This window comes from Pipistrellus hanaki (assembly GCF_964339955.1).
Source record: "Pipistrellus hanaki genome assembly, chromosome: 6".
NCBI lineage: Eukaryota > Metazoa > Chordata > Mammalia > Chiroptera > Vespertilionidae > Pipistrellus > Pipistrellus hanaki.
The window spans coordinates 25,805,530-25,812,965 of record NC_140508.1 but is presented as its reverse complement, the minus strand read 5'-3'; positions in this window follow the sequence as shown (position 1 = coordinate 25,812,965).

The window sequence follows — 7,436 nt, the reverse complement described above, 5'->3', positions numbered from 1 at the left end:
CAGCCAGGGTGACCAAAAAAACTCAAGATGAACTTAACCCATGCACGGCCAATAAGCTTGTCTCTCAGATGAAGCAAGGCTTTCCTGGCACTTTGTTGTGAAAGATACCCACATATGTGTGGGTATATAATTATATACATTGGGAGAGGGGGTGTGGGTCTCACATTATGGAATGCTGAGAAATACAACTGTTTCTTAGAAGGACACACTTGAAATTGAGGGCTGGACACCAAAGCACTGCTCAAAGGCAAGTGGCTGGGGTGGGGGTGGGGACAAGGTAAGGAAGGAAAGGTAATATTGTCCCAAGTTTACATCTTTCTGATAATTTTGCTTAATCCAAAGAAGATCCCTAAATACCTAGTGCAGTGACTTTTTGTTTGTTTTTGAATAGTTGCTCAGCAACTTTTTTTTTTTTTTTTTTCACTTGTGGACATTTAATGACACAGGCCCCACCAACACCCTTCATCTTCTCCTTGGCTCTTCTGCTGAGGAATTTGGCCTTCACAATGACAGGATGCTTTGGGAGCTTTCCCTTCCCCAGAACTTTGTAGTAGCTCATCGCACCACATCAGTGATAGAGCAAGCTCCAGTCTTGCTTTTGGTAGCGTTAACCCGTGTCTGCTCACTGACCAGGGTCCACAGTTTATCAAGGTTAACCACTGGGCAGAAGCTCTGGTTCCTCTTTAAGGGTAATGCCTCACACCAACTTTCTCAAAGTCACCTAGGTGATATTTGTTGAAGTTGATCCTGTGATGATGCAAGCAACCAGCATTACCTCCCTCACTTCCCCCTCTCCCCGCTGTCCTGCTTCCTGTGCTTGGCCATGTGGCTTTGAGGTTTTTGGGTCTTCCTTAGTCTGGTTAGCATGTCGGTGGCTGAGATGCAAGAGCTCAGCAACAAGTCACTGAATAAATTCCAGGCAAGAAATCATTGTAGATTGAATTCTTAACAATCTAAATGTTCTTGTTCAAAAGATTTTCACAAATCGGCCTGTCCAAAGATTGGCACAGCTTTTTGGGTTCACTAGTCTTCCAGTTTACAGGTTATAATTTCCTAAGTCATTGACACAGGAGATTTCTCTCCTTCGCTCCCTCCCTCCCTCTTTTCCTCCCTCCGTCCCTTCCTCTTTTCCTTCCTTCCTCTCTCTCTCCCTTTCCATTTCTCTGTTTCTCTGTTTCTCTCTTCCAACTTCCCTCTCTTCCTACCTGCCTTTCTGCCTTCCTTCCTTTGTTTTACAATTGAGATCTCTTCTCCTATAAATGTGTAGATTTTGATGAAATTCAATAAATTTTTCCTGGGAAATAAAACTAATAACTTCTTTTTTTGTGAGGTAAGGTACTTATTAAAAAAGCCTGTATGAGCACATATAAGTGAAATAAGCCAATTAGCTTTCTAAAAAATGTAATTTTTATAGGAAGAAATGATACTATGGATATCTTATATCAAATCATACTAGACTTCATATTTTTTTTAAATGTCCTTATATCTTCCAGACCTCCACTCCACAGATAATAGTAAGAAGGCTATAAACTTAGATTCAGAGAATTTAAATTTACTTTGTTAACCTCCTTCATCTATACTTTCCTCACTGTCATATTGCAAATGCATCTGTGATTGATTAATTGCAAAAAGCCACCCCGACTGTTTACTCCTAGCCCCGTACCCACACCCCTTCGGGATGTAGTTTTACAGTTCCTTCCCCTAAGAGGTGCAGCCTGTTTCCCTGCCCCTGGAATCTGTGCTGGCCCCATCATTTGCTCTGGTCAATAGAATGAAGCCAAAGAGAAAGTGCTAACTCTAAGCCTGGGCCTCCCGAGTTATTGCATGGCACTTCTCTCCCTCTTGTTTCAAGACTCTGCCAGTGTCATGGGACAAGCTGGGCTAACCTCCTGGAGCAGTGGTCGGCAAACCGAGGCTCGCGAGCCACATGCAGCTCTTTGGCCCCTTGAATGAGGCTGGGCATTAGAACCACTTTTTCAAAATAGACTCACCCTGGCTGAAAACCGACTTCTGTGCATGGGCCATGAAGTTTCAATCGCACGGTACGTGTGCGCCCATATGTGGTATTTTGTGGAAGAGCCACACTCAAGGGGCCAAAGAGCCGCATGTGGCTTGCGAGCCGAGGTTTGTCCTGGAGGATAAGAGATTATGTGGAGAACGGAGTGGACACAGCCGAGGTCCTCTCTAACCAGTCAGTCTCTAGCTGACCCACGGGTTGAGTGGATACAGCTGAAACCCAACTGAGATAAGCCGAATTGGCCCAGCCAATTTACAGACTTGTGGGAAATAACAGTGATTGAAATTTATTTTGAGAGCTAAAATTTTCAAACTTAAGCTTCTTCTAATGCAACTTCTTCAAAATAGATCAGCCTATGCTTTGGTATTTTGTGGAATAGCCACACTCAAGGGGCCAAAGAGCCGCATGTGGCTCGCGAGCAGCTGTTTGCCGACCATCCTTAATAGCCTCCATTTGAGACTGCAAGCTGAAATGTGAGGTAAGGAGGCATAATTATAGGAATAATCCTAAGTCTTCTCAAATTATCTTAAAAAATAAGTTATTTGCAGGCTCCCCGAAAACAATCATGACAGATTCTTGTAACCATTTTACCCTTAACCTAATCATTGGATTGACCTATGTCCTCCATCCCTTCTTTAATAAATACTGGCTGCTGCTCCCCACTCTATGGAGAGCTCTTGCAGCTAAAAGACTAGGTTACCAAGTAGAGTGAAACGTTATATTTGTCAATAGTCAGTTTAGGTGGATTTACAAACCTGGCATGCCAGTTATACTCGTTATGATAATTATATCACTTAATTCATGATTATATAAATTGATAAAATGAGTGCTAAAAGAAAGATGTTGCTTTTATGCAAGCTATTTTGAATATGACCTGATGAAAATAAATGTGAGCAGGTAAAAAAATTTCTTATTAAATTGAATGTGAGCAAGATAGCTTTAAAAGAATAAGGGGCAGGGGAATCTGAAAAATCTAGAAAGATTCTTCATTCAGTGTTTCCCAAACTTCTCTCATGATGAGAATCACCTGGTGGAGTTGTTAAAACACAGATTCCTGAATCCCAACTAAGAAGTGCTAAACTAGAATTTTTGGGAACATATAGGTAAAATTGTATACTTAACTAGTGCTCTCAGACAGATGTTATATACAGAGCACTAAGTTAGGTATGCAATTTTACCTATATGTTCTCAAAAATTCTAGTTTAGCACTTCTTAGTTGGGATTCAGGAATCTGTGTTTTAACAACTCCACCAGGTGATTCTCATCATGAGAGAAGTTTGGGAAACACTGATTTAGATGGTTTTCCAAGTGTCCTAACTTTCATTCCAATGAAATAGAGAGACCAAAATTGGAAATTATAAATGATTTGCTATGAATGAGGTAGGATGCAACATTGGTAGCTTAAAAAGTTTTTTCTTAGAACAAAAGATGGACAAGTAAACATCCATTTTTTATGTTTTATGTTAAAGCAAAAGGTGTGTATATGTCATGATTTACAATTCCATCTTTAACTAATATGTTGATTAACCAACCAAGACTGGTCCTGATTGCATCACCTAAGGTTTCATTCTATTAGTGAAGCCTGGAGCAGTGTCTGACATGGAACAGGAGCACTATATGTAGTTGGTGAATGAATTTGTTGAACAAATCAGTTGCAAATTGCTGGCAATATTCATCACAATGGAACCAGACATGTCTTCACATACCCTTGTGTTTTAGTACTGACTTTGAAAACCAGTGATGTCCAAATGAAAGGAATAGATTGGCTTTCCAGCAAACCTCTTTAAATATCTCTTCTTTATACGAGGCCTTTGACAAAGACTGAAGTTGTAGGTTTTTGGTCCTACTTGAGACTGTTTCACTAGGATGTATCAAAATCACCTGGACGACTCAATAAACAATAGGTGGCGAGGGTCTCACACAGAATTTCCATTTAGTAAGTCTGGGGTAGGTCCCTAGAAGTTGTGTTCCTGAAAAGTCCCCACAGGGTGCTCTTCCAGGGACCAAACTTTGATTACTGCTGATCTAGCCTGCCCTGAAAAGAGGCAATTGCCAAAGTCACTGGCCTCTCCCACCTGCCCACAGCCCACTTAAGTCCTTCAAATATTTCATCTGATTTGGGATTTGAGTTCAGTGTTCTGGCAACAAATAGCAAATTGGTTGGGTAGGTTGAAGAATAGGGTAGGGCAACCTATGCTCTGTGCCAGGCACAGGAGCGGTGCCTTCCTATATTGCATCATTTAACAACCTCAGCAATGCTATAAAATTGGCATTAGTATTTTACAGATAAGAAACTGAGGTTCAAAAAGTTACATATGTTTATGACCACACACCTTGATGGGGGGCACACCGAGAGTAAGCAGTAGAACTAAGAATCAGGGTTGGCTGAGACGCAAGGGCCTCTTGTTCCCACACAGCTAGTGGGGATCTAAGTCCTCCTGCCATTAGGATGGACACTTGTATCAGACACAGGGTTTCTTGGTCTTTAATGTGCCTGTGAGTCCCTGAGCATCTTGTGGAAAGGTAGATCCTTACTCTATAGGGCTAGGGGCAGGCCTGAGAGTGCATTTCTCACGAGCTCCCAGGCAGTGCTGACGTTGCTGGTCCTGGAACACACTTGGAGGAGCAAGGCATTCAGCCCCGTTGGCACTGGGGCACAGACTGGGATGTCCCTGGCAGGAAGTGGAGGTTCTGAATGGTCCTTTGATCATGTCACACACACACAGTACAATTTGCCTTTCAATTTGTCCATGAAGAATTTGAAGAGGAAACAAAAGGGGAATTTGTAGTAGAAGAAGGAATCCGGGAAGGAATGCCAAGGCCATATATTCTTCTTGGAAGAAAGGAGAAAGAGCCGAGGGGAAGGAATTGGGATTGTCAGTAAGAAAATCTGCTGTTTGTGCCTCTCACCATCTCTGGGAAGCAGCCAGGGGTACGGTCACCTGTCCACCAACAGCAGGAAAATGGGATAGGACCCTAGCAATCCACTCTGCTCTCCTGGTTACCACTGGCAGGAAGAGGCAGTGTGGAAGTATACGGAAAGCCATGAGCAGGACTGGGAGTTTGTTTGTTTTTTAATATATTTTAATTTTTTCAGAGAGGAAGGAAGAGGAGAGAGATAGAAACATCAACGATGAGAGAGAATCATTGATGGGCTGCCTCCTGCAAGCCTCAGCCTGGGGATCAAGCCCACAACCCAGCCATGGGCCCTGATGAAACCCAGGCATATGGCGTGACTGGCAATCTAACTTGACTTCCTGGTTCATAGGTTGATGCTCAACCACTGAGCATGCCAGCCAGACAAGGGTTGAGAGTTTTAAAACCTCTGCACACCTTTCACGACATAGCTGTTACTAATTTATTTTATTTACATATAGTAATATTTACTCTTTTTACTGCCCAGTTCTATGAGTTTTGACGAATGCATACAGTCATGTAGTCAGCACCGAAATGGAAATACAAATATTCCCTCCCCCCTTCCCTCCCATCCCTTCATTCTGCCCCTTTATAGACAACCCCTCCCCCTATGCTCTATAGCTTTGCCCTGTCTGGAATGTTACATACTAGGTGGAGCCATCCAGTATGCTACCTTTGAGTCTGGCCTCTTTCACTGAACACAATACATCGGGAATTCATCTGTGGGCCCAGTGAATCAACAGTTCGGCCCTTTTTATTGCTGAGTGATATTCCACAGCAGGGATGTACCACATGTGTTTATCCCTCCCAAGCTGGGAGATCTTGGAGACTATGAAGAGACCTGACATACACATTTGCTTACAAGTTTTCGTGCGAACACAGTTTTTATTTCTCTCAGGTAATTACCTAGGGGTGGGATTTGGGGTCAGGTAGTAAGTGTATATATTATAAGAAACTGCTTTGAGGAGTGGCTGCACCATTTTTCACTGTCCCCAGCAATAGCTGGGTGATCTTCCTGAACTTCATGCCACGACTGCCGCCCCCCCCCCCCCCCCCCCCCCCCCCCCCCCCCCCCGCCTCTCAGGCACACAGCACAGACAGCCTCACTTCAGGATCACAGGGAGATAGCTGCCAAGAGCAGGAGCCACCTGGGAGAAGGCTGAGGTTAGAGGTTTTGGGAAAGTCAGGGAGGCTGGGCTCCCCAGCCCCAGCCCCTCCCAGTTTCTAGACCCATCTGTTGAGGCCTGTATGCCTTCTTGAGGGAGACTCTGAGCCCACTTCTCTCCCCAGCAAATGTGCAATCCCCCAAACACCACCCTCGTGGGTCAAGCTTTGTTGCCAGATAATGTGACTTTGAAAAGAAGCCCTTCTCCTCCCCTGACAAGGAGGCTGAGAAAGGCTCTCAGATCAATCCTCCGCAGATACACCGAGTCACAAAGCTCTAGCAAATCCTTTATTCTCTCCTCCGAGCAGCTGCCGCAGCACCCCCGCCCCCTGGCTCTGCCCCCAGTGGAAACCTGAATGCTATTCATATCATTTAATCCTGTTGAAAATCCTCTTCGCTGTCTTTCATGGAGGTGCGGTTGCCGAGGTAAACCTGGGCTTAATTCCTGTGTTGGAAAGGAGATGAAAGGTGTCACATGATTTGCCACCCTAGACAGGAAGCCTTCTCTTCTCTCATCTAGAAGCTTTGACTCCTTACTCCCTGTGTGAGGGTGTTGAAAATGAGGTCTTCAAGGGAAAGTAACATTTGGATTTTCTTTTACTGTGCATTCACTTCAGAAAAGATAGCAAAAGGTGAAGTAGAGATGGTTTGAGGCGGGGTGGGGGGGGGGTCGTGTTTAAGTAACCTTTCACCTGTGGCTGGCTCATTTAGTTTAAGTATCTACCTTGATTTTGAAAGAGAGAGAGAAAGGGAAAGAGAGAGAGAGGGGGGGAAGGGAAAGAGAGAGAGGGGTGGGAGGAGAGAGAGAGAGAGAGAGAGAGAGAGAGAGAGAAACATCAGTCACTGCCTTTGTTCCTAACTGGGATTAAGCCCACAACACAGGCATATTTCCTGACCAGAATCAAACCGGCAACCTTTTGGTGCATGGGATGATACCCAATCAACTGAGCATACCAGGCAGGAAAGGATCTACCATTTTTTTTTTTTTTTTTTACTTTTATTTTAGACATGGTAAAAGAAAACTTGGAGAACATTTATTCTATTGCCAATCATAGCCACCTATCTTGAGTCTCTCCCCTGCCACCAAAAGGAATGATTGTACAGCCAACTTCTTTAATTTTAAGAAATTTGGTCATAAGATACTGATATATCTCAAATGAACATCAAATCTGCTCTTTTTATTCCAAAACTCATGCTCTAAGACCTTTGTAGGTCTTTCCAGGCTGGGAAAAGACTCTTTATAAGCGTTCCACAGTGTTTACTGTTACAGAGAGCAGAGCAAAAGAACAGAGCCAATTAGATTCACATGTCAAAGAATAAACTCCTTCTGACTTGCTT